General features: G+C 38.9%; 1 protein-coding gene and 1 pseudogene across 1 annotated transcript in view; one reads left to right on the forward strand and one right to left on the reverse strand.

The window, feature by feature from the left end:
• WWOX (WW domain containing oxidoreductase) overlaps nucleotides 1–27,180 on the reverse strand; it is a 1,243,673-nt gene that overhangs the window by 994,806 nt on the left and 221,687 nt on the right. The gene's annotated exons all lie outside the window — the stretch shown is intronic.
• Nucleotides 2,476–27,180, forward strand: part of LOC140529929 (protein LZIC pseudogene) — a 128,671-nt pseudogene continuing 103,966 nt past the window's right edge.

A 27,180-nucleotide genomic window follows, 5' to 3' on the forward strand; every position in this document is an offset into this window, starting at 1 on the left:
AATACATATTGATGGAAAGCTCTCTAGTCTGTCCCTCCAAATTCATGTCTTAACCTGGACAACAGAATGTTCTCATCAATTCTGACTTTACTATGTAGATATAATTAGACTAGATAAAGCATTTATTAAGTGCTTACTATCTGCCAGTCACTGTGCTAATCACTGGGAATACATATGCAATCAAATGGAAAGATCACTGCCTCATAAAACAGAACGCTGATACAGTGAAATAAAACTTCAATTAAGGCAAGTAACGTAGTACCAGTTGGGACTGTGTTAATGAATGTAACTATATCTTTTTCTCTCTCTTGATGTTAGTCTGTTCATTGGTATGAAAGTTCCTGTGCATTTCTGGAAGACATATTAATGTAGAGACAATTAGACAGACAATAGGCATGATTTTTTGATATGGCAGGCACTATGATTTGTATGCATGATGCCTAGCATATAATAAGCACTTAATAAATATTTTTTGATTGATTAGTGATCAACTCAACAAAGGGAATATTGTAATTAGGGTTCCTCATCTCTGCCATTCTAGCAAATATCATAATTGACAACAGGTAACTTCTAAAAGAGAAGGGAGCAAACATTTCTTTACATTATCTCTAGCCCGTCGCCCCCCCCCCCCAAAAGGTCCACAAATGTTTATGGAATTGGGGTTGGAGAGTGTTGACACTCCATCATAAAAATCATAAATGGTAAGGGTACCCTCAGGTTCAAAATTTTTATCATCAATACAGATGTCATTAGGAATCATTAGGAGGCTTTCTGTTTACAAATGAGAGCAAGTCATCCTTGAGCCAAAACTGATTCTATTCTGCTCTATAGTGCTGATTCTGTATCTTCACCCTTAAGAGAGAAGATCTGTGATAGTGATCCTAGCAGCAGGGTACATGACCAGAAGCATTAGGCATGGTATTAGAAAGGTTTGTTAAACCTTCTAAACTTCCATTCCAGAAAAAAGCTATAACCTCTTGGTGCTAGGAAGATTGTTCCTCTTTCCAGCTTTCTAGGCGGCTATAAGACAGTAGCAGGCTTTTCTGAAGGATAAAGCAGAGGGAATAAAAGGGGTCCCTTAACTTTCCTCTACAGAGAGATCAATAGAAAATTCATTCTCATTCTCATTCTCATTCTCTCTCTCTCTCTCTCTCTCTCTTTCTCTCTCTCTCTCTCTCTCTCTCTCTCTCTCTCTCTCTCTCCCCCTCCCTCTCTCCCTCCCTTCCTCTCTCTCTCTCTCTCTCCCTCCCTCCCTCCCTCCCCTTTCCCTCCCCTTCATCTTTCTTCTTCCCTCCCCCTAGTAGATAAGAATTCTACAAAGCTTCTTGCCAAAGGAGGCCCCACAGGGCCTAAGACAGTTAATCAATTGCAATCCTCTTTTCAGGAATAATTGTGTGCCTTATATTTTAGGACTGTTGTTAAAGATTCTATTTTCATTATATAGATGTCATTTTTTTTATAGATTTGCATGTCATTACTGAGTTAAGAGTTGTCCTACTGGATTTGTGTATTTGTATTGAATTAGTTAGTTCATGTCCTGATTTTCCCATTAAACCTTTCTCAAAAAGAAAAAACAAACAAACCAAGATGGCAAGAAGGGAACTTGTTTTAATCACACTACTCTAAATACTCTGGAAAGAAGCAAATTAATGGCAAAAACTCATAGAAGCATGGAATTTTGGAGCTAGATAAGATGAGAGATTACCCTACTGCAAACAACTGATTTTACAAGAAAGGAAACTGATGCACAGAAAGAGAATAGGATTTGCTGAGGGTTACACAACTAGTTAGTGGCAAACCCAGAGCCAGATTCCACATATTTTAACACCTTGTGCTTTTTTCATAACACCAGTATGTCTCTTCCTATTCTCTGTTCATTCTACTAGTTTCCCAACCCAAATACCACATTTCTTTTGGAGGCATCACCAATCTTCAAGAATCCCAGACAACACTGGAGTTATCCTGTTCACATAGGAAAGCGCCTGGTATAGCAACTAGTCTGATCCCCTTATTCTACATATGAAGAAACTGAACAATAGAAATAACGGGACTTGCCCAAGGCCAAACAGATTTTAAGTAAAAGGAGCTAAGATTTGAATTTGGGTTCCTCAGCTATGAATCTTATTCTTGTTCTCAATCTGTCTCTGTGCCTACCTGTCCATCTGTCCCCCCACTTCATTTTATATGTCTATTCTATCCCAAAGATCTATTTGTTTATTTAAAATTTCACTGATATCCATGTAATTGTTTTTTCATTCCCAATTTAACTATCTCTAGCCTAGATTACTGTAATGGCTTCCTACCTGGTTCCTCTATCTCTAATCTCTCCCTTCCTTTAATTCATTTGTTATAAATTTCTAAAACACCAATTTATCCTGTGACTCCCCTGTTCTGGTGGTCCCCTATTGACTGTTACATACAACAGAATCAAACCTACAAATGTTTATCAAAATCTATCATGTTGGAGGCCTCAGGCACATTTTTTCATCTTTGTAGGTAAAGATTCAAATGGCTTCCAGAGGAAAGACAGAGATAAGAAAAGTAAAATAAAAGGAGAGTTGGACTGACTAATGTAAGTTATAAGATCTGGAAACACTGCAGAGAACATGAAGCAGAAGAACATGAAGAAACCAAAAAAACTTTGGAGCAGCTGAATGAGTTTAATGGTTTACAGAAGAAAAGTATGCCTGGAAGCATGATTTTGTAGATGAACTAAGTGGAATGTAATTGGTTATTCAAGTGCTCATCAGCTAGGACTTTAAAACATCCAGGGTTATCCTATTATTTGTAAAGAAACATCCAAGACAATTTCAGACAAGGTTAGCAAAAATGAACAGAGAAGTGAAGGCAGGAAAACTGGAAAGAGATTTGTCCACACAACTGAAGCTGGAGATACTATCCACCCTGTAGAAGTTCTGAGAGAAGTTGGCTGCAAATAATGAAGTCTTTCTGTCCACAAATAGCTGCTGCACTCAGCTTGTTTGAGAAAGTCTCTACTGATCTCCATTTTGGGCACAAAGTCCTAATTTGGCAAGTTTTTAAGTCAAAAAATTATTTACATGTGTATATATATGCATATATATACAGAGAGAGAGATACACATACACACACACACACACACACACACACACACACACACAGAGTTATGTAGAATTCCTAGATGCTGGTCGTGGTACAGATAGCCAATTCTATTTTCCACTATGGATATAAAGTCATCTCAAAGAACTAGATAGAATTTGAAACTATGGAAACAACCTGAGAAGTGAGTGACAGAGGTATACACTGGGCTGAGTCTGTATCCTTCACCAATGTGCTTGGCCAGGAGAGATGCACTGGGTTATTTCTTTAAGAAGAAACACGTATACCTTAAAAGAAATCTACTGTATGTTAGCCTCCATTAAAATCCTACTCATATACCTAACTATGACATGAAGGCAACATCAGTTTTTTAAAGGTTATTCCACTGCTGGTTATGGCAAATCATACTAAGCTGGAAAGGTTTCAAGGACAGATTTTGCATTTATTTTCCAAGTTAATACTCAACTAAGTGTTGAAACACTTGTCATTCAGTCACAATAACTTAGAAAAGCTACCCCTTAAATTGTATATGGACTGAAATGTGTCTGTGGAGGTATTAAACGAGCTTCCTGAAATGCTAACATGCTAGGAGAGACAAAGAAAAAGAAGTCATGGTCCCTTCAATTTGTCATGTAGTTAGGAGGACAGACAGAAATAATTAAAATTAAATTATAATACTTCATGTCTTCACAATGCTTTATAGTCTCTACAGATTTCCAAATATATTATCAATGATATTATTTTGGGAGAAAAGGGTTTTATTATTTCATCACAATCAGCAGCTAAGAAATGGTGTCATAACACTTGCACTGAGACATATCTTCATGGCCATTGGACTGCAGTGAATATCCAATGGAAAAAGCTGCATTTCACAGGAAACAAGTGAAAGTAACATGCATGTTTAATGACACTGGAGAAGAAAATAGGAGATGACAGGAACCTCAGGCCTTCAGAGAAGTGGTTTCCAAAATAGGTGCCCCGGTCTGATTAAGCAATTAGAATATGGAAAAACTCTTCCTCCTCTACAACTGCTAAACATGTGGCTTACCTCCAACAGAACCACAATAACCCTTACCCCCCAATACTCTTTCACCCTACACACTCCCAACATTTCTCCCTACGTTGTAAACTAAGGGAATTACCCCTCATAACTACCCAAGTAACCATAGCAACAGCTTCACAGGAGTGACTGGGAATACTTACCTCCTATTTCCCTCATGTCTATAGCAAATACCCCTTGGCAAAGAGGCTCTGTGCTCTGGGGGAATGACCAGAGCCCTAAGTCCCACCCTACCAAACTTTTATTTATTTTCAATGGAACACAGTGAGTTGGTCAGAATGAGTCGATATACATAGTATGACCTTATAAGCCCAACCCATTATGTTATCTTTCTCCCCAAACACAATTCTCTTTCAAAATTTCCTATTAATACCTAGAATAGCATTATTGTTCGGGTTACCCAGGTTCATAAATTCAGAAAAATCTTTAGCTACTTATTCTCTCTCATTTCAGATATCCAATCTATTGTCAATATCTCTTGTATCTGTCCCCTTTTCTCTGCTTTTTCTTCAGCCACCACTTTGGGTCAGGCTCTCACCACTCCTCACCTAGTCTACTTTAATAATTTCCTAATTAGTCTTCCTACTCCAATTCATCATCTGGACAACTGCCAAAATGATTTTCCTAAAGTTCAGTTCTGACTATGTTTCTCCCCTACTCCATAAACCTTAAGAGCTTCCTATAAATGCTAAGATCAAATATAATTTCATCTTTATCTCACATTTTTTATTTCTAATAATTTCACAGTATATGTAATTATTAGCCATGACATATATGTATAAGTTATATATGATTTAAAAAATTTTCTTGATTGGGAACATAATCAAAAAAGCTTAGAAACCACTGCAATAAACATATTAAGGCTTAGACACTAGAAAGTATCTGGAAATCCCTAAACAATTCCAACAGAAAGGCTACAATTGCCAGAAATCCAGTCAACAGACCAAAGGAGTAGGAGTACCTTTCAATACATTTCAGTGAGTAGAAAAACTATGAACTAGGGGTGGAGCCAAGATGGCAGAGTAGAAAGACAGACCTGTTCTCGTTCTCTCCCCATAGCCCATAAAATACCTGTAAAAAATGACTATAAACAAATTCTAGAGCTGCAGAAGTCACAAAACTACAGAGTGAAAGAGATTTCCAACCCAAGACAGCCTGGAAGGCCAACAGGAAAGGTCTACTGAACTGGACTCAGAGCACAGCCCAATCTTGACCATGTGACACAGCACAGACAGGACTGGAGCAGGCTTCAGGGAGCAGAATCATAGGCAGCAGTTGTGCTTCCCAGATTTCTCAACCCACAAACACCAAAGACAGCTTCAAAGGTCAGTGAGAAAGTTCTTTCACCTGGGTGAGAAAAGAGTTTTCAGTCCACCCCTTCCCCAGCCCTGGCCCCTGGGCCACAGCAGCTTCCACTTTTGGAACCCTCTGCCTAAAAGCACTGGGGGAATCGAGCATCTGATCTGGGTCTCAGTCCTGAGTGGCTGTCCTGGAGTAAGGGGGAGCACTGGTGTGGTGAAGCTGGTGATGGCTGTGGAGAGGGAATTCTACTGGCAGATCCTGGGCAGAAAAGAATCCTTGTGGTTGCTCAGACCACAAGTCAGAGCACAGACCAGGAGAGGAGTAAAGTCCTCTTCCTTGATTGTGCCACCTTGGAGGAACAGAGAACTTACAGGTCCCTAGAGTATACTCTCCTCTTGACAAAGGCTTCAAAAGTCAAGTAACTGGCTGGGAAAATGCCCAAAAAAGTGAAAAAAATGAGACTATAGAAGGTTACTTTCTTGGTGAAAAGGTATTTTCATCTGTCCTTTTGGATGAGGAAGAACAAAGCAGACCATGGGAGGAAGACATGAAAGTCAAGGATTCTGCATCCAAAACCTCCAAAAAAAAATATGTAATGGTCTCAGGCCATGGAAGAGCTCAAAAAGGATTTTGAAAATTAAGTAAAAGAGGGGGAGGGAAAATTGGGAAGAGAAATGAGAGCAACGCAAGAAAATCATGAAAAGTGAGTTGACAGCTTGCTATAGGAGACCCCAAAAAATGGTGAAGAAAATAACACCTTTAAAAATAGATTAACCCAAATGGCAAAAGAGGTTCAAAAAGCCAATGAGGAGAAGAATGCTTTAAAAAGAAGAATTGTCCAAATGGAAAAGACGGTTCGAAAGCTCACTGAAGAAAATAGTTCTTTAAAAATTACAATAGAGCAGATGGAAGCTAATGATGTTATGAGAAACCAAGATATTATAAAACAAAACCAAAAGAATGAAAACACAGAAGACTGTGAAATATCTCACTGGAAAAACCAGTGACCTGGAAAATAGATCCAGGAGAGATAATTTAAAAATTATAGGTCTACTTGTAAACTACGATAAAAAAAGAGCCTAGATATCATCTTCCAAGAAATTATCAAGGAAAACTGCCCTGATATTCTAGAACCAAAAGGTAAAACAGAAATGGAAAGAACTCACTGATCACCTCCTGAAAGAGATCCAAAAAGGAGAATTCCTAGGAATATTGTACCCAGATTCCAGAGTTTCCACATCAAGGAGAAAATATTACAAGCAGCCAGAAAGAACCAATTTAAGTTTTGTGGAAATACAATCAGGACAACTCATGGACTTACTAGCTTCTACAGTAAGGGATCGAAGGGCTTGGAATATGATATTCCAGAGGTCACAGGAGATAGGATTAAAACCAAGAATCACCTACCCAGCAAAACTGAGTATAATACTTGAGGGAAAAAATGGAATTTCAATGAAATAGAGGGTTTCCAAGCACTCTTGTTGAAAAGAACAGAGCTGAATAGAAAATTTGACTTTCAAATACAAGAATCAAGAGAAACATAAAAAGGTAAACAGGAAAGAGAAGCCTTAAGGAACTCATTAAAGTTGAACTGTTTATATTCCTACATGGAAAGATGTTATTTGTAACCCATGAGATCTTTTTCAGTATTAGGGTAGTTAGAGGGAATACACACACACACACACACACACACACACACACACACATATGTGGGTGTGTAGGGGTATGTATGTATGTGTATTTTATATATGAGTAGGTGTGTACATATACATGTGTATATGTGTGTGTGTATACACACACACACACACACACACACACACACACACAGACATAGGGCACAGGGTGAGCTGAATATGAAGGGAGAATACCTAAAAAAATAAAGTTTACTATTGAATGGAATGTACTATGAGTAAGAGAAAAGGAGAGGTAGAATGTAGCAAATCATCTCACATAAGAGGGAAGAAAGAGCTTTTACAATGGAGGGGAAGAGGGGAGACAGAAAAGGAAATAATTGAATCTTACTCTCATGGGATTTGGCTTCAGGAGGGAATAACACACATTCAACTGGATATGGAAATCTATTTAACCCTGCAAGAAGGCAAGGAGGAAGGGGATAGAAGAGGGAAGATAATAGAAGGGACAGCAAATTGAGGAAAGGGATAATCTGAAGCAAATACTATTGTGGGAGGGCAGGTCAAGAGAGAGAATGGAATAAATGAAGGGCAGGATAGGACAGAGGGAAATGTGGTTATTTTTTTACAACATAACTATTATGGAAGTGCTTTGTACTGTTACACATGTATAACATATTGAATTGCTTGTTTTCTCAATGAAGGTGGGTGGAGAGGAAGGGAGAGAATATGGAACTCAAAACTTTAAGAATGCATGTTAAAAACTGTTTTAGCATGTAACTAGAAATTAAGCTATACAGACAATGGAGTATAGAAATCTATTTTGTCCTACAGGAAAATAGAGGGGAAGGGTGATGGAAGAAGGGTGGGTAATAGAAGGGAGGACAGCCTGGAGGAAGAGGTGGATGGGGTGCATGCTCTCCTGGAGTGGGGGATGGGGAGAGATGGGAAGAAAATTTTCAATTCAAATTCTTGTGGAAGTGAATGTTAAGAACTGAAAAATAAATAAATTATTAAAAAAAAGAAAAACTATGAACTGCCTAGTTTTAGTATCATCACAACATGATATAATCTTAGAGTGTGAGGAAAGGACTCCAGAAACATCTCATTCACCTCTTAAGTGAAGTGTGAATTTCTACTACAACATACCCAATAAATGACCTCTGGCCATCTCCTTGATAACCTCCTCACCAGCTACCAACTATGTATATACCTTCCATACCAGAGACCATGTCCTGGAAGAGTTTCTCTCCTAGACCTTCACCCTTATGGATGGTAATTCAGCAAGCTATTTCAGGAAAGCCTTTTCCATGAGCCATGTTTCAGTTCGCTCCCTCCTTTCTAAACACCTATTCTACAACCCTGCCTCCAGACTTGCCACCTGGTCTCTGTATCTTCCTCAACCTCTCTCCAATTCTAGAAGACTCAACAATGATCAAATAAACAAATACACTGCTTATAAATTGGGTTTGTCAATCTATTCCCCTATCATCCCACTCACCACCCCAGTAACTTTCTGGTCCAAAGTATAATCCTTTCTCCCACCAACATTCACCTATGTGAATTATTTTCCCTATTAGAATGTAAATTTCTTGAAAGAAAGTATGGTCCTTGTTTTTGTATTTGTATCTCCAGTATTTGGACCAAAGTAAACACTTAAATGCTTTTGCATTCATTCATTCATCACCTAAAAATTTCCAGTGACTAAGAACATACCATGGAGCAAGAAAGCATATTCCATTATTAAATATTCTAAACAGTAAGAGATTGTTACTTATATCTCATGTGAATTGGCCTCCCTAGAACTTACACACAAATTGAGGTTCTGCCCCTAGGGTCAAGCTAAAGCAGTTTCATGACATTTAGAGTGGGAAGTATACTTAGAGAGAGATGATCTACTCTGACTCCCTCAATTTATTTCAAGATACTAAGTATAGACACCAAAGTCTACACTCCTCCAGGGTAAAAAGTGCCCACTTCTTTCAAAAAATCCTCATATGACATAAAGTGCCCCTCTACTCCTCGCTGTCTTCCTCTAAATTTACTGTAGTAATATGTACTCCTTCAAAACTTAGGTGCCCAGAAAGAAAATACAATGAATAGCACATTATAGTTCCAAGAATAAAATTATTGTTAATGATAGCAATGGCCACAAGGGCTCTAAAATTTAAAAAATAAAAAGGATTATCTACATCCCAAACTCCCCAGCAGCACCAAGTTCAGTCTTTTCGTTACTGGAGAACAACTATCACTATACTTCCTCGAACAGTTATTAATTGGTCCAAGGTTCTTAATGAAGATAGGTTCAAAATTTCTACTGGAATACGAATGTGTGTGTGTGTGTGTGTGTAAATATAAAATTTTCATCAGCTTCTACTGGAATATTTATATATATATATATATATATAAATACACATATATATACATATACGTATATATGTATTCTTATCAGCTTTTCTGATCTAAACTTATGAACATCACAGTGTGAACAGAGACTTGACCAAGGATGCTGTCATTCACATAAAAAGCCAGAAGCATGCTCATAAAAGAGGTCATTCTTTTAATTTTCATTAAAAATTTATACCCACTCATTTCCTGATCCCTTATCAACTTGCCTTTATCTCATGAGGCTAGAGGCTCAAAGTCTTCCTTAATTTGCATTATTGATTTTAAATGTTACTTATACATGTAAATTTCCAATGTGGAAAATCAAGATCAATGGAGAGGGCAGAAAAAAAGTCAAGAGATGGCCTAAAGTTGTTCATATATAGTAATATAAGTAACAATAAGAGCTCTTACAAAATCCCAGCATCACTGAGTTTTTCAGAGGAAAGCATATTGTAATCCTTTAATACATTACATAAAAGGAAGTCATTACTATATAGTACTTCATAGCTTATGAGGGCTTTCCTTACAACATTTCTGGGATGTAGGTAAGAAAAACATTTTGTCGCCCAAGTGACAAAACAAGGTAACTGAGGCCACACCAATTTAGCCATGCATGTTCCCCCCAAGTCTGTCTTTAGCTCTCGTTTCTCCTCCATCTGTATTATTTCACTAAGTGATATCATCAGCTCCAATGGGTTCAATTATCATCTCTACCTATGATTCTCAGTTTGATTTATCCAGTCATAACTGTCCTAACTGCCAGTATCTCATCTCCAGATGCCTATTCGATATCTTGTAAATATCTTAAACTCAACATATGTAAAACAGAACTCATTTTTCTTCTCCCCTAAAACACTCCTTTTTTCCCAACTGCTCTACTACTGCCAAGGATACCACCATCCTCTCAGGTACCCAGGCTCATAAACTAGGTGTTATCTTCAACTCCTCACTTGCTCCCTCACTCCATAAATCCAGTCTGTTGCCAAATCCAGTTGTTTCTACCTTCATAACATCTCTCATAATGAGAATACCTTCTCTGCTTCAACAAAACCACCATCCTGTACAGGCCCTCATCACAGATTTCTGGTTGTTCTCCCTGCCTCAAGTCCACTCCCCACTTTTATTCATCCTCTATTTACCTGCCAAAGCAATCTTCCTCAATCTTAAAGCTGATCATCCCCCTCCCCACATATACGTATACACACACTTCATAAACTCCAGGCGCTCCCTGTTATTTCCAAGATGACCTATAAAATTGCCTATCTGGCATTTAAAGTCTGTTACAACTTGGCCCTTTCCTCCCTTACTAATATTCTTATACTTCATACTCTGCAGTGACATTGGGCTATTTTGCTGTTCTTTGCACAAGACACACCATCTCCTGACCACATAGTTTTGGTGTCCCCTATACCAGGAATGCTCTCCCTCTCCACCGCCACTTCCCAGCTTCCCTGAAGACTCAGCTCAAATCTCATCTTGTGCAATAGGCTTTCCCTACTCCCTCCTCTGATTTCTAGTGCCTTTCCTCTAAGATTATTCACCTTCCATTTATTCTGTTCATAACTGTTTGCATGCTTTCTCCCAGATTAGAATGTAAGTTTCTTGATGATGGGGATTAATTTTGTCTTTCTTTGTATCCCCAGCAAAACTAGGCATACAAACACACAACTTTCTTAGTGAAGTAGGCTTGGCTGAAGCAGGGAGAAATAAAGACCAGCCATCTTCTGCAGGTAGATCCTACTACAACAGAAGAAACAGAAGAAAATAAATAGGCACTTTACCTTGAAAAAGACCTAAATTTGCTTGGGGAAGTGGGCATCTTTAGGCTTCAGCTTGTGAGTTACTGTAAATTGGCATTTCTAGCTAATTAAATTTAATTAAATTAAAGGAACATTAGCACTTAGTAGAGGAAGTTCCTGAGTCACTTAGGAAGTTAAACTAGAAGACTTCATAGGTTCCTTTTAGGTCCAAGAAATTCTGATTTTGTGAATCTATGATGAGGAGAATGTCACTGTAACTACTGCTTTAAGAACACAAGGGTAGGAAATTCCCTAGATCTTGAATATATACTCTAGCAATAACCTAAAAAGATCAATTGATTAAATAATGATCAAGAAACCAAAGAAGAAAGCAATAAGTTGTTTCATCTAGAAAAGGACTCCATGAAAATATAGCTTAAAGCCTAGGAAGTTAGAAGAAGGGATCCATAAGAAAGGAAAAAACACAAGAAGCTTGCAACAATACCATGACCTGAATAGCTTTTAGATGATAGCAGCTCAAAGCAGTATCTTACCTTGAATTGAGTGATAGCATGCCTAGGACCAGAGACAATGAAGCCTGGCATCTCTTTGAATTAAGACACACAAAAGCCGATGGAAGCCAGCAGCAATCCAAGATATTAAGGTTAATTACCAAAGAGGGCCTGCCAACACTATTCAAGAATGAAGGATAGAGAGGTGGTTGGTGCTGATGCAAAGTCACAAATTAATAACAAGGTCTGTAGATATAATTAAACAGAAGACAGTAAACCCTCTGAAGACAGGAGAGAGGCAAACCTTGAAGAAAAATTCAACAAGTACGAACAGAGTTTTAGGAAAAAAGATGACTTGATCACAAGGATTAGAAGAGTACCTAGATGACATGAATCTAGAAATAAAAAACAAAGTAAAATCATTAGAGTAAAAAACTGGAAAGATAACAAACAGCTTAGAACTAAAGACTAAAAACTTTACTCAAGTAATAAGCTCCTTGAAAATTAGAAAGATCAAACAGAACTCATTCAGTACATGAGATAATAAGATATATTAAAGCAAGATTAAAAGGTTAAAAATTAGAAGAAAATATAAGGAATCTACTATCCAAAACTACTGATATGGAAAACAGATTAAAAAAAGAGAACTGAATAATAAACAAACTTACTGAAAACAATAAGAAAAAAAGCCTAAAGATAAAATTAAAGAAGTCATAAATAGAAACTACTAAGATTTCCTGGAACTAAAACATACAGTTGAAAGAAGAATAATTCCCAAGACACCCCAAAATGAAAATGACATGTAATGTCAAAGCTAAAATCTACATCTTTGATATCAAAGAAAAAAGCAGCAGAAATAAAGATGCAAGCACCAAGGAACAACCATAGTCACACAAATTAACAGGAATATTATATAGAGAGAAAATCTTAGAATATGATATTCCAAAAGGCAAAAGATGAAGGCTTAAAACAAAACAAAAAATAACATACTACAACACAAAGTATATTCACATCACGGGGTAAAGCTGGGGTGGTACAAAACAAAACTTTAATGAAAAATAGGATTTCCAATCATTCCTGATGAAAAAAGCAGAACTGAATAAATACAATAAATAAGCTACACATGTAACAATAACAACAACAATGGTAGTTAGGTGACTCAGTGGATAGCATGTTGGCTCTGGAGTCAGAAAGACTTGAGTTCAAATCAATCCTCAGACACACACTAGTTGTGTGACCCTGGGTAAATCAGTTAACTTCTGTTTGCTTAAATGCATTGGCAAACAACTCCAGTATCTTTTCTCAAAAAAACCCATGGATAGTGCTGTATATGGTCCATGGAATCTCAAAGAATAGGACATGACTGAACAACGACGACAACGATGTCAACACTGATTTTCAGGTACTGTGTTAATTGCTTCACAAGTTTTTTTTATCATCTCACCTTCACAACAACTGCAGGAGGTAGGTTCTCTTATTAAGCCCATTTCATAAATTAGAAAACTGAGACAAATAGGTTAATTGATTACCTCAGGGTCACATACCTTGTAAGTGCAAAAGACTGAATTTGAACTCAGGTGTTCCTGACTCCTAGTGTTTGTTGGATTCAAATTAAGAAAAAAATTTTAGAATTCTAAAATAAGGAAGGGATAATAAATGAAGACCAGGGTATCATCAAGAATGACCATGAATTTCATTCTAAAGACTGAATCCAAGGTAATCAGCCAAGACTGTGTGTGGTACTAAAAAGGAGAAGATGTGGTAAGCCACAACTACCAACAATATGATAAGGAATACACTTACTACATATACCCTTGTGATTGACAGTCAAGTTCCCACTGTTTAATGACCAATGATTATATTGGGCAATCATATAAAGTGTGAACATTTCAATTACCATGAACATTAAACATCATGGAGAAAAAAAAGTGATATTTTCCATCATGTCAAAGAAAGATGTGGAAAATATTGCTTCCAAAAGAAAAATAACATGTAATATTTATTCATTCAGAGGATGTACTTCTATTAGCATATTATCACTTGGATTTGAAAACTAAATCCAGATGGTTTTTGCTACTATTCAAGTTAACTGTTTACAATGTATGCATGAGAATGTGTGAAATTAAATCTAAAAAACTGATGGACAAATTATGTGGTAGAAAAAGAAACAATGGTGGTTACCTAGGTAGAAAAAAATTGGAAGATATATTAAAAATAAACATTTAAATGATAAATCATGAAAGCCAAAAGACATCAGTAATCCAAATTATTATGTAATATATAAAATCTAGCTTACATATTATATGTAATACTTGCTTTATATATATAAAATATGATAATAGTTTTATTATCTACTTTGCTGAGTTGTCTTGAGAATAAGGCAGAAGGTTTGCCTGTCCCAACTCAACTCATAGGAATAGGCTTTAAGAATGTATAAACAAGATTGCCTAAACCTTGGGATCCCTTTATCAGAGCAGAACTCCTTTAAATTGAGCCAAAGGTGACTGACTAGCCAAATCATCAAGTCATATTTTTGAAAGCTTTAAATAGTAAGAGAAATAGACCACAGAACTAGTAGCTAACATCTGGAGGACACAACAAAGACAGAATATTATCAATATCTAGATCTTTCTAAACCACTGGATTAGGAGTCAGAGTGAAGAAATGGAAAGCACACTAGGTTAGAAATAAGGAAATTTGAATTCAAGTCTCAGCTCTGAAACTTTTTGTGTTCCTTCCCTCTCTAAGTAGCAACTTCCTCACCAATATGTATGTATAGATATCGGATATATAAGTGTATAATATACAGTGCATATAATATATCTAGATGATATAGCTACATGTATATGCTTATGTATGTGCATGTTTATGTGTGTACATGTATTCATATATGTGTAGATGTGAATATATAAAATCTTCTACAAGCTATAATTAAATAATTACATGTATGAATTGTGTTGCAGTAATTATCAGTGTGACTTCAAATAGCTTGCTTAATCTTTCTGGCCTTAGTGCCCTCATCAAAAAATTAGGATCTTCAAGAGGATGATCTCTAAAGTTCCTTGCAGTTATGACAAACAACTCTGTTCCCTGAATTTAAGTACCTCCCTTCCTTAATGTTTTTGAACCTGTTTCCACGTGTGTAAAATGAAGACAGTGGCACTTGCACTACATAACTATTTTGAGGATCTCATAAGATGTGAGTCAAAAAATATTTATTAAGCAATTACTATGTGCCAAGCACTGTGCTAAGCCATGAGGATACAAAGAAAAACAAATAAATCACATTGTGATATGAATTGGAGACAATTGCAGCTCAAGGGTAGTAATGGTGGTGGTGATAATGAGGATGATGGAAACATCTTTCATCACATTTCCTTTTAAATCAGTTTTACCTAAAAGAAATGAAGTGATAAAAACAGAGTATGGTGGAGAACACACACAAAAAAAGAAAGAATAAAAATGATCCTAAGTATTTCACATCTTAATTAGGGCAACTATATAATTAGGGTAGACTGGAGAATTTAATTTTCCAAAGTTGCCACTATTCTTTGCTCACAGAAGGTGCTACATCAGCAGGATTTCATGTTATCCACTGAGTTACCAAACTCTATGTTCCCAAAAACATTTGGGGGCTATTGACCATAGCCCAGAATTTACCTGCCCTCACAAGAGTTAGCTGTCTTAGTAACAGCTAAGATATTACACACTCACCATGTAAAAAAAAAAAACACTAATGCACTTTGAAATGACCTTAATAACCTTCAAACAAGTCTATAATATCCGTAAGACTCATTTACAGCTATCAGGCAAGGAAAAATCCGCAAACATCATTGTAAAAAGTACACAGAATTAATCCTAAGGAAAGAAAACTTGATTTTGACAGCTTATGAGCATTTTCTACCATTAGGTGGTAAATACTATGTCCAAAGAAATGTAGTGCGAGTTTATCACATTTGGTGACTACACGGGCTTCATGAATCTAGCTTCATAATGTTCTAGCCTTCATAACAAATTTTGTGAGGAAAAGGTCAATAATTACTTCACTGTATGGTATAGCGGGAAAAACAACAGACGACTACCTAGGTATCCTTCACCTACGTAAGCCTCAATTTAGCTATCTGTAAAAGGAAGATGATAATAGCTTTACTATCTATTTTACTGAGTTGTCTTGAACATAAGGGAGTAGTTTTGCTCTCCCCAATTCAGTCCACAGGAATAGGTTTTAAGAATAAATAAACAAGATCGTCTAATGCTTGTGATCCCATTATCAGATGAAAACTCCTTTTAATTGAATCAAAAGTGACTGACTAATCAAATCATTAAATCACAATTTTGGAAGCTTTAAGTAGTAAGAGAAATACATCAGGCCACTAATAGCCAACACATCCTGAAAGCACACCAAAGACAGACATAGACACAAACAGCCACCATAGGGCAGAAGCAACTTGAAGGAGCATGCAAGCATGACACCTTGAACCACAGAATTCTAGTTATTAACTCAAGAAAGAGCTTCCAGTAATCAAGAATAGTGAATTTAATCTTTGGCCACATATGTCCTCTTCCTCCTGTGTGCCTCATACCACCATATACCAAGTGGATGACCATTTTTCTCACAGATTCTATATGTATTTGTGGGAAAGTGTGCCCCAGACTTTGGAGGGACTTTTTATACCAAGTGTTTGTACTATACCTACTTTATCCACACCCCTTTTAAAAATACAATTGAGGTCTGGATGACCGTTGTTAATGGGAACCACACTGAGGGATGATAAACACAGCCCTTCAAAGTTACTACTAGAATCTTATTTATTTGTTGGTTTATTTATTTTTAATTATGACATTCCCTTTTCCCTTCTTACCTCCTCCCTTTTCCCCTCCATTGAAAAAGATTTTTCTTATCTCTTCTATGAGATAATTTGCCCCATTCCATTTCTCCCTTTCTCCTCCCAATATATTCCTCTTTCACCCCTTAATTTTATTTTTTTCATAGATATCATCCCTTCTGATTCAACTCAACCTGTGCACTCTGTCTATATGTGTGTGTGTGTCTGTGTGTGCGTGTGTGTGTATAATCCTTCAACCTACCCAAATACTGTGAAAAGTCTCAAGAGTTACAAATATTATCTTTCCATGTAGGAATGTAAACAGTTCAGCTTTACGAAGTCCTTTCTGATTTCTCTTCCTGTTTACCTTTTCATGCTTCTCTTGATCCTTGTGTTTGAAAGTCAAATTTTCTCTTCAGTTCTGGTCTTTTCATCAAGAATGTTTGAAAGTCCTCTATATCAATTAAAGACCATTTTTTCCCCTGAAGTATTATACTCAGTTTTGCTCTGTAGGTGATTCTTGGTTTTAATCCCAGTTCCTTTGACTTCTGCAATATCCTACTCCAAGCCCTTTGATCCCTTAATGTAGAAGCTGACAGATTCTGTGTTACCCTGATTGTATTTCCACAATACTCAAATTGTTTCTTTCTAACAGCTTGCAATATTTTCTCCTTGACCTGAGTACTATGAAATTTGGCCACAATATTCCTAGGAGTTTCTCTTTTTGGATCTCTTTCAGGAGGTGATTGGTGTGGATTCTTTCAATATTTATTTTGCCCTCTGGTTCTAGAATATTAAGGTAGTTTTCCTTGATAATTTCATGAAAGATAATGTCTAGGCTCTTTTTTTTGATCATGGCTTTCAGGTAGTCCCATAATTTTAAACTGTCTCTCCCTGATCTATTTTCCAGGTCAGTTGTTTCTCCAATGAGATATTTCACATTATCTTCTATTTTTTCATTCTTCTGGGTTTTTTCAAAATTTCTTGGTTTATCATAAAGTCATTAGCTTCCCTCAGCTCCACTCTCATTTTTAAAGAACTATTTTCTTCAGTGAGCTTCTGAACCTCCTTTTCCATTTGGCTAATTCTGCTTCTTCTCCTCATTGGCTTTTTGGACCTCTTTTTCCAATTGAGTTAGCCTATTTTGAAAGGTGTCATTTTCTTCAGCATTTTTTTGGGGTCTCCTTTAGCAAGCTGTTGGCTCGCTTTTCAAGCTCTTACATGGCCTGAGCCCACTGCATATTCCTTTTGGAGGTACTGGATGCAGAAGCCTTGACTTCCTCTGACAGTATGCACTGTTCTTCCTCATCCAAAAGAATGGAAGGAAATACCTGTTCACCAAGAAAGTAACCTTCTATGGTCTTATTTTTTTCCATTTTTGGGGATTTTCCCAGTCAGTTACTTGACTTCTGAATCCTTTGTCAAGAGGAGGGTCCTAGTTCTCCTCCTCACCCCAGGACTATACTCAGGGATGAAGTTCATATCAGTGCTCAATTCCCCCAGTGGCTTTAGGCCAAGTGCTTCACAGATGTACACTGCAGTTGCCACCACCACTGTGGCTGCCCCTGCTGGTGCTACCACCACTGCTGCTTGGGGCCAATGCTGGAAGGGACCCTGCTTTCCTCTAGCTCAGTTGGGAAAGCCCTCTCATTGACCTTTGACGCTTCTTTGGCGCTTGTGGGTTGAGGGATCTGAGACCCTCCCTGATGGGGATTCTGCCCTGGAAACGTGTTCCAGTCCTGTTCCTCCTGGTGCAACGTGGCCAGGGCTTGGCTCCACTCAACTCAGCGTCCTGGAGGATAGACCTTTCCTGTCAGCCTTCCAGGTTACATCTTTCACTCTGTCATTTTGTGGCTTCTGTTGCTCTAGAATTTGTTGAAAGTCATCTTTTACAGGAATTTTATGGGCTGTGGGGGAAGAACTACAGTATGTGCATCTTTCTACTCCGCCATCTTGACTCCGCCCCTACCCCTAGAATCTTGATGACAGCAGCAGCTACCTGCTCATGACCATAATGCCAATGTCAGCCAGATTTGGAAAAAAAGCCTTGAAGAAGGTCTTTTTGAGGGAAGCGCTTTCTAAGTTTTAAAGTGAAGTAAAAATAAATAAGTAAAAATAAAAATTGTTCTTAACTTGGCTCCAGACCTAAGATTCTTTTTCTACAAATGAAGATAATGAAACTTAACCCTCTTGCCTCACAGAGTTGTGATGGAAACACTTTATAAGTCTTACAATACTGTAGAAATAGGAGGTATCATTAGCAGAGGTTCTCTCAATAGCTCACATTACAGGGCTCATTCTAGGGTAAAGGAGAGTCTTAGCTCTAAAAGAAGGCTGAAATGACCATCAGAAGGCAATAGTGACCTTAATCACAAAATGAGGGTGAGAGGTTGAACTTCCAAAGCTACTTGTAGTTTAAGTCTTGAATATTTACATGAGACCTAAATAAATTAGTTTTGATATTTTTCTCCAGATAGTTCGCTTCAATATATACCACACACCAGCTTCCTTTTCAGGTACAAAACATCATCACCCTGAGACATACTCCAAATCCTTCTATAATGCTCCACAGGTGATAGAAGCTCACATTCCTCAGACCTGACATTTAATGTCCCAAAAAACCCGACCCTGATATACAACTTTTCCCTTAAGTCAAACATCAAAATTTCACTCCAATAGAGTGATCTACTCACTGTCATCTGAAAAAGACTTCTCTATAGATTTGTTAAGCTATTCAATCCACCCAGCATACTCTTTTCTCAGCCTAACAAATTCCTAGCCATTCTTCAAGGCACAAGTCAAAAATTCTTTCCTCTATTAACCCTTCTCTGACAGCTCTTTCTTCCAAACTACTGTGGTACTGAATCATTCATTTGAATAATTTGTTATATTTCTGTGTTTTATATCCCCCAATAAGATTGTAAACTTGGTAAAGGGACCTCATAGTTGACTCTATAACCTATACAGACAAAACACCAATATATTTGAGGAGAAATTAGGAATCTGGCAAACTTTTTGAAAATGTGATGCTATAGTATTTTACCATTTTTAAACAATCTCCTATTTCAGAGATTTGTAGTCAAGAAAAGGAAGTTTGATATATTTCCATATGTGAATCGCCTTAAATGTTTATAGGCCAAACATGTTTGAGAAGCAGGCCAGCAAGTGAACTTTGTAAGGTGTAGATTTGTGGAGTGTGATAATGAGGGAAGTCATTATGTTCCAACTGGTTTTAACTGTTCCATAAATGTTTCCTTTACCCTGTAAAATTTAAGGTCAAAATAATACAAGAAGCACTTAAAGTAAAGGAATAACATGTGTGTCTTGGCTAAGGACCAAGTCATTTTTGAAGTCCATCTTAACTCCTGTGTATAAGAGAACAGAATAAATTCTGAAGTCCATCTTAACTCCTGTGTGTAAGAGAACAGAAAAGAACATTTTCTTTTTTAGCATTAGTTAAGGATACTACATAACTTAGATTCTTATGTTCTTCCCCAATTCCAATTCAATGAGATATAGAGAGACAATGTACCACACTGCAAAACACCAATGTACTGGAATTCTGGAGACCTGAGTCTGAGTTCCAACCTTAATACATCCTATTGTGGAGTAATTCACTCTTCCTTGGTGGGCTTCAGTTTCCTTCTTCTGTAAAACACTGGAGTTGTGTCAGATGACCTCACAGAATCCCAGACTCTCAGAGTTGGACAAGATATTGAAGGCTACGCTCTAACTTTTATATGACAAAGAATTCCCTTCACTATAATCCCCTAGAGTCCAAACCTCCCCATTTAAGATAAAAAAACTGAGGCATGGAAAGGCTGAGGCTTGAACTCCCACCCTGCCATCTATGTACTACTCTACACTCTCTCAGAAGATCAGGGTTCCTATCCTATCAGCAGAACCTACTCTCTGTATGTCCTAGCGTAGAATTTCCCATCATTCATCTCACTCTACTTTGCATCTGGTGCTTGGCTTCCACAAAACAAAATGTCCCTCCCAGGATAAGGTCATCTAAAGGATGGTAAATGAAAGTTTGACACCCACTCACTCAGCCCTCCTCTCCTCTCTAATTGGTGGGTTGGAGGGGAGAGTATCAAACTCCTCCCAGCACCTTCTTTTGTAGAAGCCAGAAACTGGATTCTCAGCTCACTCCACTTTGCATTTTATTGCTCTGCCTGGTTCAGCTCCACAAAACAAGATGGCAACTCTAGTGGGTACTCCCTGATGTCCCATCCTCCAGCCCCACCCACACAGTCCCCTGGTCTCCTCTTGTATATAGTCCTCCTTTTAGACCACAAACTCCTTGAGGGCAGAGACTATTGTTTTATTTTTTATTTTATTTTAATTTAATTGTTTTCACTTTTTTACAATCACTTCCCTAAGTCTTAGATTTCCCCACCCCATACCCTCCCAAAGAGGGCATGCAATCTTACATGGATTCTACATATACATTCTTATTAAATACATTTTCACATTTGTCATGTTGCATGGAAGAATTAAAATGAATGGGAGAAACCATGAGAAAAACCCAAACAAAACAAAACATAACACAAGAGAAAATATTCTGTTTTATTCTGCTTTCCAATTCCATAGTTCTTTCTCTGGATGTGGATGGCATTTTGCTTCAAGAGTCCTTTGGGAATGTTTTAGGTCTGTGCGTTGCTGTGAAGGGCTAAGTCTACCAGAAAAATTTCTCGTACACTGTGGTTGTTACTGTGTACAGAGTTCTCCTGGTTCTGCTCCTTTCATTCAGCATCAGTTCATATAAGTCCTTCCACGCCTCTCTGAAGTCTTCCTGTTCATCATTTCTTATAGCTCAATAGTATTCCATTAATTCATATACCACAAGTTGTTCAGCCATTCCCCAACTGATGGGCATCCCCTCAATTTCCAGTTCTTGACGACCTCAAAGAGAACTGCTATAAGTATTTTTGTACACATGGCATCCTTTCCCATTTTATGATTTCTTTGGGATACAGTATTTCTGGGTCAAAGGGTATGCACATCTTTGTAGCTCTTTGGGCATAGTTCCAAATTGCTCTTCACAATGGTTGGATTAGCTCATATCTCCACCAAAAATGAATTAATGTTCCAACTCTCTCACATCTTCTCCAACATTTATCATCTTTCTGTTTTTTCATGTTAGCCAATCTGGTAGGTGTGATACAGTACCTCAGAGTTGTTTAAATTTGCATCTTTCTAATCAATAGTGATTTAGAGCACTTTTTCATATGACTATGGATAGCTTTAACAGGTTGGGTACTCAAGAAACAGTAGTCAATGAATAGAGCAATTTACTGTTTGATAAACCCAAGTTGCCCAGCTTTTGGAATAAGAACTCACTGTCTGACAAAAACTGCTGGGAAAACTACATAACAGTGTGGCAGAAACTAGGCATAGACTAGTGCCTGACACTGTACACAAGAATAAAGTCCAAATGGATACATGATCTAGATATAAAAACTGATACAATAAACAAATTAGGGTAGCAAGGAATAGTGTATTTGTCAGATTTATGGAAAATGGAAAAATATGTGACCAAACGAGAGATAGAGAACATTATGGATAATTTTGATTACATTCAGTGGAAAAGTTTTTGCAAAAATAAACCCAATGCAACCAAGATTAAGAGGGAAGAAAAAAACTGAGAAAGAATTTTTGCAACTAGTGTCTGTGATAAAGGCCTCATTTCTAAAATATATCAAGAACTGAATCAAATTTACAAGAATACATGTCATTCCCCAAATGATAAATGATCAAAGGATATGAACAGGGAGTTTTCAGAGGACTATTTTTTTTTTAAATTGATTGAATCCCCAGCACTTAGCACAATGAAGAGCCAGCGTTTACTGGAATGGATTGGATCCAGCCTTAACCAATAAAGGTCTATGGAGGGAAAAGTCATTCAAGGAAGCTCATTAAAAGTTTGCATATTTCAAAATGTTAGCTCAAATTCGAACAGATAAACATTTATCAACCACCTACTATGTACAGGTACTATGCTAAGGATTTGGGGGTACAAAGAGAGAAAAGAATGAAAGTTCTTACCCTCAGGGAGTTTATAATCTTGTGAGGGAAGAGAACACACAAAAGGAAGCTGGAAATGGGGGGGAGGGGACACCCAGGACCAGATGGCATCTTGTTCCATGAAGTTCAAACCAAACAGAGCTGCAGATGGGAAAAAGGAAATGAGTGGAAACCCCAGATCCAGGCCCTCCATAAAGGAAAGCTTTAGGAAGAGTTCAGTGTTCCACCCTATAGCCCTCCAAACAGAAGAGAGAAGAGATAGAGGGAATTGGGAAGGCATGGAGATAAATAGCATAAACATAGAACTACCTCATTATAGTTCTGATACCTTAACTAGACAAGAACATAAATTATTCAGTCAATCTAAAGACCTTACTCTAGGTGAGAAAAGACCCACTTTTACATATTTGGAGAGGCAAAGAAACTTGACTCTGCCCCAGGAATCATTTTTAAGTATCAAGTGAGTTGAAAAGGGAGACATTTTCCAGAAACTTTAGTGTGTGACTTTCTAGTATGTTCCTGAGGAATAACTGCCTGTGAGGGAAAGGACAGGGGAAATTGAGGGCTTGACTTTGGCCTGGACTAGATCTCTTCCCCTCCCTCCATCTCAGAGAAAAGGAAGTCCCAGCAGCTTCAAGTGTCTGGGGCCTTTTAGATTTCCCACTTTCCACTGATATCTTAAATATCATCCCTGGTTGTGCTTACCATAGTTGTTTCATCATTGAGAACCAGACAAAATGAACTCACAGCTCTACAAGGAGCCCAGTAAAGCAAATATGTCATACTTATGGCAAACTTCTTGTGGACTCTATGATTAGGATAAAAGAATTTTTAACTATCAGGAAGCATGAATTACCCCTTAGTCACATGTCCTATCTAAGCTTGAGCCCACTCTCCCCTTTGGGCAGGATATTTCGTATCAGCTGCTCTTTTCTAACACTTCAGTAAATATTCCCTTTCTAAAAACTACTTAAAGTTGGCTGACTAAAGGATTTTCAACTTGTAATCCTGAGGGGAAGCACACAAAAGCCACCTCCTTGTCATTCAAGGGTATTTTTAAAAGTCTGAGGGGAAAGCTGTAGCCAATGAAGCTATAGGAAATGGACTCATCCTTAGATATGGTACTTGAGATAAAGATGCCTCAGAGCTTACATGGTCTACATGAAGAAATTATTCCTTATCAAAAAATGCAATGACTTCCTACAACTTCTACCCATTGCTCTAAGTGCTGGCCTCTAGGGCCAAACAAAAACAAGCCTAAATTCTCTTCTGCATGATAACCATTCAAGGCAGCTAGAACACTTGAAGACAGATGAGATGGCTCCCTAAGTCTTCTCCAGGATAAATATCTCCAATTCCTCCAATCATCCATGTAAGGCAGTCTCTATAACCTCCTCATTCTGCCTGCCTTCCTCTACACATTGTCTAGCTTGTCAATGCTCTGCCTAAAGGGTGACATACAGAACTAAACACGTTACTCCAGAGATGGAACTTTCACTTCCTGTAGTCTGTGTCCTATGCTTCTCTACCTGCAATCTAAGATTATATGACTCTATATGACTTTAGACTGCCGTGGCATTTTGCTGAACCATATTAAGTTTGCTGTTCATGAAAGCCTTATTTTTTCCCACAAAAAAATTCTGTCTAACAATATTTTCTCTATCCTGTATTGTGAACTTGACTTTTTGAACCCAAGCTTAAGACTACAATTTTGTCTATCAAAGTTCACCCTGTTAGAATCATACGATTTGTCTAGCCTATTGAAATAGTTTGGGACCAAGATGTTTTAATTTAAAATATTTGCTATCCTTCCCATCATAGAGTCACCTATAAATTTTATGAATGAATTAATGAAAATGCATATTTAAGTGCATAGTAAGTGCTCAACAGTGGGAATATGAATATGAAGGCAAAAACAATCCCTCAAAGACCTTAAAAACTAATACACTGCTCCACCAAGGTTGGTCTATCATAACTTATTCTTGATGAAATCATGCAAAGTCTTAAGAATCAAAGCTACTGGGAGTCAAGATGGCAGAGTAGAAAGACACACATGCATTAGCTCTTCCCCCACAGCCCATAAAATACCTGTAAAGAAAGACTCTCAACAAATTCTAGAGCAGCAGAAGTCACAGAACAACAGAGTGGAGGAGATTTCCAACCCAAGGTAACCTGGAAGGCTGACGGGAAAGGTTTGTCACACCAGACGTGGAGACCTTGGCCACAGGGGAGCTGGGAGTAGCAGGGCCAGAGCAGGCTTCAGGGGCAGAACTCCCAGTAGCAGTTTGTAGATCCCTTAACCCACAGGCACCAAAGGTCAGTGAGAGGGCTTTTTCAACCACAGCGAGAAGGGAGCAGGGTCCTCCCCTGGCCCCAGCCCAGCCCAAGCAGCAGCAGTAGCAACAGCAGTGAGGAGCTCTGGTAGCCCAGGCAGCAGCCAGGGTCCATTGTTGGAGCAGCTCAGCTTAAAACCCTTGGGGGAATTGAGCAGCTGATCTGAACATCAGCCCTGAGTGGTGGCCCACCTCCACCTAAAGCACCTGTGGGAATTGAGCAACTGATCTAAATCTCAGCCCTGAGTGGTGGCCCTACCCCTGCCTAAAGCCCCTGGAGGAACTGAGCAGCTGATCTGAATCTCAGCCCTCAGCATGATCCTGGGGTGTGGTAGAGCTGGAGACCCCTGAGGAGTAAACACCTCTCCCTTGATTGTGCCATCTTGGAGGAACTGAGATCTTACAGGTCCCCAGAGTATACCCTATTCTTGACAAAGGACCCAAAAGTCAAGTAACTGGTTGGGAAAATGCCCAAGAAAGGGAAAAAAAATAAGACTATGGAAGGTTACTTTCTTGGTGAACAGGTATTCTCTCCCATCCTTTCAGATGAGGAAGAACGATGCTTACCATCACAGGAAGACATCAAAGTCAAGGCTTCTCCATCCAAATCCTCCAAAATAAACATGCAATGATCCCAGGCCATGTAAGAGCTCAAAAAGGATTTTGAAAATCAAGTTAGAGAGGTGGAGGAAAAAGTGGGAAGAGAAATGAGAGTGTTGCAAGAAAATCATGAAAAGCGAGTCAACAGCTTGCTAAAGGAGACCCCAAAAAATGCTGAAGAAAATAACACCTTTAAAAATAGGCTAACTCAATTGGAAAAAGAGGTCCAAAAAGCCAATGAGGAGAAGAAGGCTTTATAAAGCAGAATTAACTAAATGGAAAAGGAGGTTCAAAAGCTCACTTCAGAAAATAGTTCTTTAAAAATGAGAGTGGAGCTCTTGGGGCGGAGCCAAGATGGCGAAGTAGAAAGACGCACATACACATAGCTCCGAACACACAAACCATAGAACGGCTAGAGGGGACCAAGCCAGGGCGAATTCTGCACCCAGAGACCACGGAGTATTGGAGTGAGGGAGATTCCTGCTCCAGAGATACCTGCGGACTTCTCGCGGGGGGTCCTTCGCGCCACAGACTGGACGCCGGGACGGGGAGCGGAGTGAGGCCCTGCCGCGGCCGCGACACTGAGGGGAGGAGATCCGAGAGGGCTACGGGGATGGGATATCCAGCGGCCACGCGGGTCCCCCCACCCACAGAGGGACCTGCAAACCTCTCGCAAAAGGTCCGTCGTGCTGTAGACGCGGAGCCCAGCCCGGACCTGCGGCGGCGGCGGCGGCGGCGGCGGCCACGGCTCCGAGAGGCACAGATCTGAGAGGGCTCCGGAGGCGGGATCTTCAGCGGCGGCACGGGCGCCCCCACCAACAGGTGACTGACAGGGGTGGGTGAGAGAGTCTCTTTGGCGGGTTGAGAGGGGAGTGGGGTGCCCCCAAGGCTCGGGCCCCCCCGGGAGGTGGGGGCTGAGAGGCGGCTGTGGACGGGGGCTCCCCAAACGGGCAGGAGCCTGGATCCATTGTGGAAGGTCTGTGCATAAACCCCCAGAGGGAACTATGCCTGAGAGGCGGCCCTGTCCCTGACCACCTGAACTTAATTCTCACACTGAATAGCAGCCCTGCCCCCGCCAAAAATCCTAAGGCGGGAAGCAGCATTTGAATCTCAGTCCCCAAACGCAGGCTGGGAGGACCAGGAGGCGAGGTGGGTGTGAGGAGAACATTCAGAGGTCAGGCCACTGGTTGGAGAAAATGCCAAGAAAAGGGAAAAGAAATAAAATTATTGAAGGGTACTTTACCGGAGAAAAGACACTTCCTCCCTTCCTTTCTGATGGGGAGGAACAATGCTTGCCATCAGGCAAAGACACAGAAATCAAGGATTCTGTGTCCCAGCCCACCCAATGGGCTTGGGCCATGGAAGAGCTCAAGAGGAATTTTGAAAATCAAGTTAGAGAGGTGGAGGAAAGACTGGGAAGGGAAATGAGAGGGATGAGAGAGAAGCATGAAAAGCAGATCAGCTCCCTGCTAAAGGAGAACCAAAAAAATCTTGAAGAAATTGGCACCTTGAGAACTAGCCTAACTCAGCTGGCAAGGGAGGTGCAAGGGGCCAATGAGGAAAAGAATGCTTTCAAAAGCAGAATTAACCAAATGGAAAAGGAGATTCAAAAGCTCACTGAAGAAAATAGATCTTTCAAAACTGGAATGGTACGGATGGACGCTAAGGACTTTTCGAGAAA

Source organism: Notamacropus eugenii, chromosome 1 (assembly GCF_028372415.1).
Source record: "Notamacropus eugenii isolate mMacEug1 chromosome 1, mMacEug1.pri_v2, whole genome shotgun sequence".
In the NCBI taxonomy this organism is placed as follows: domain Eukaryota; kingdom Metazoa; phylum Chordata; class Mammalia; order Diprotodontia; family Macropodidae; genus Notamacropus; species Notamacropus eugenii.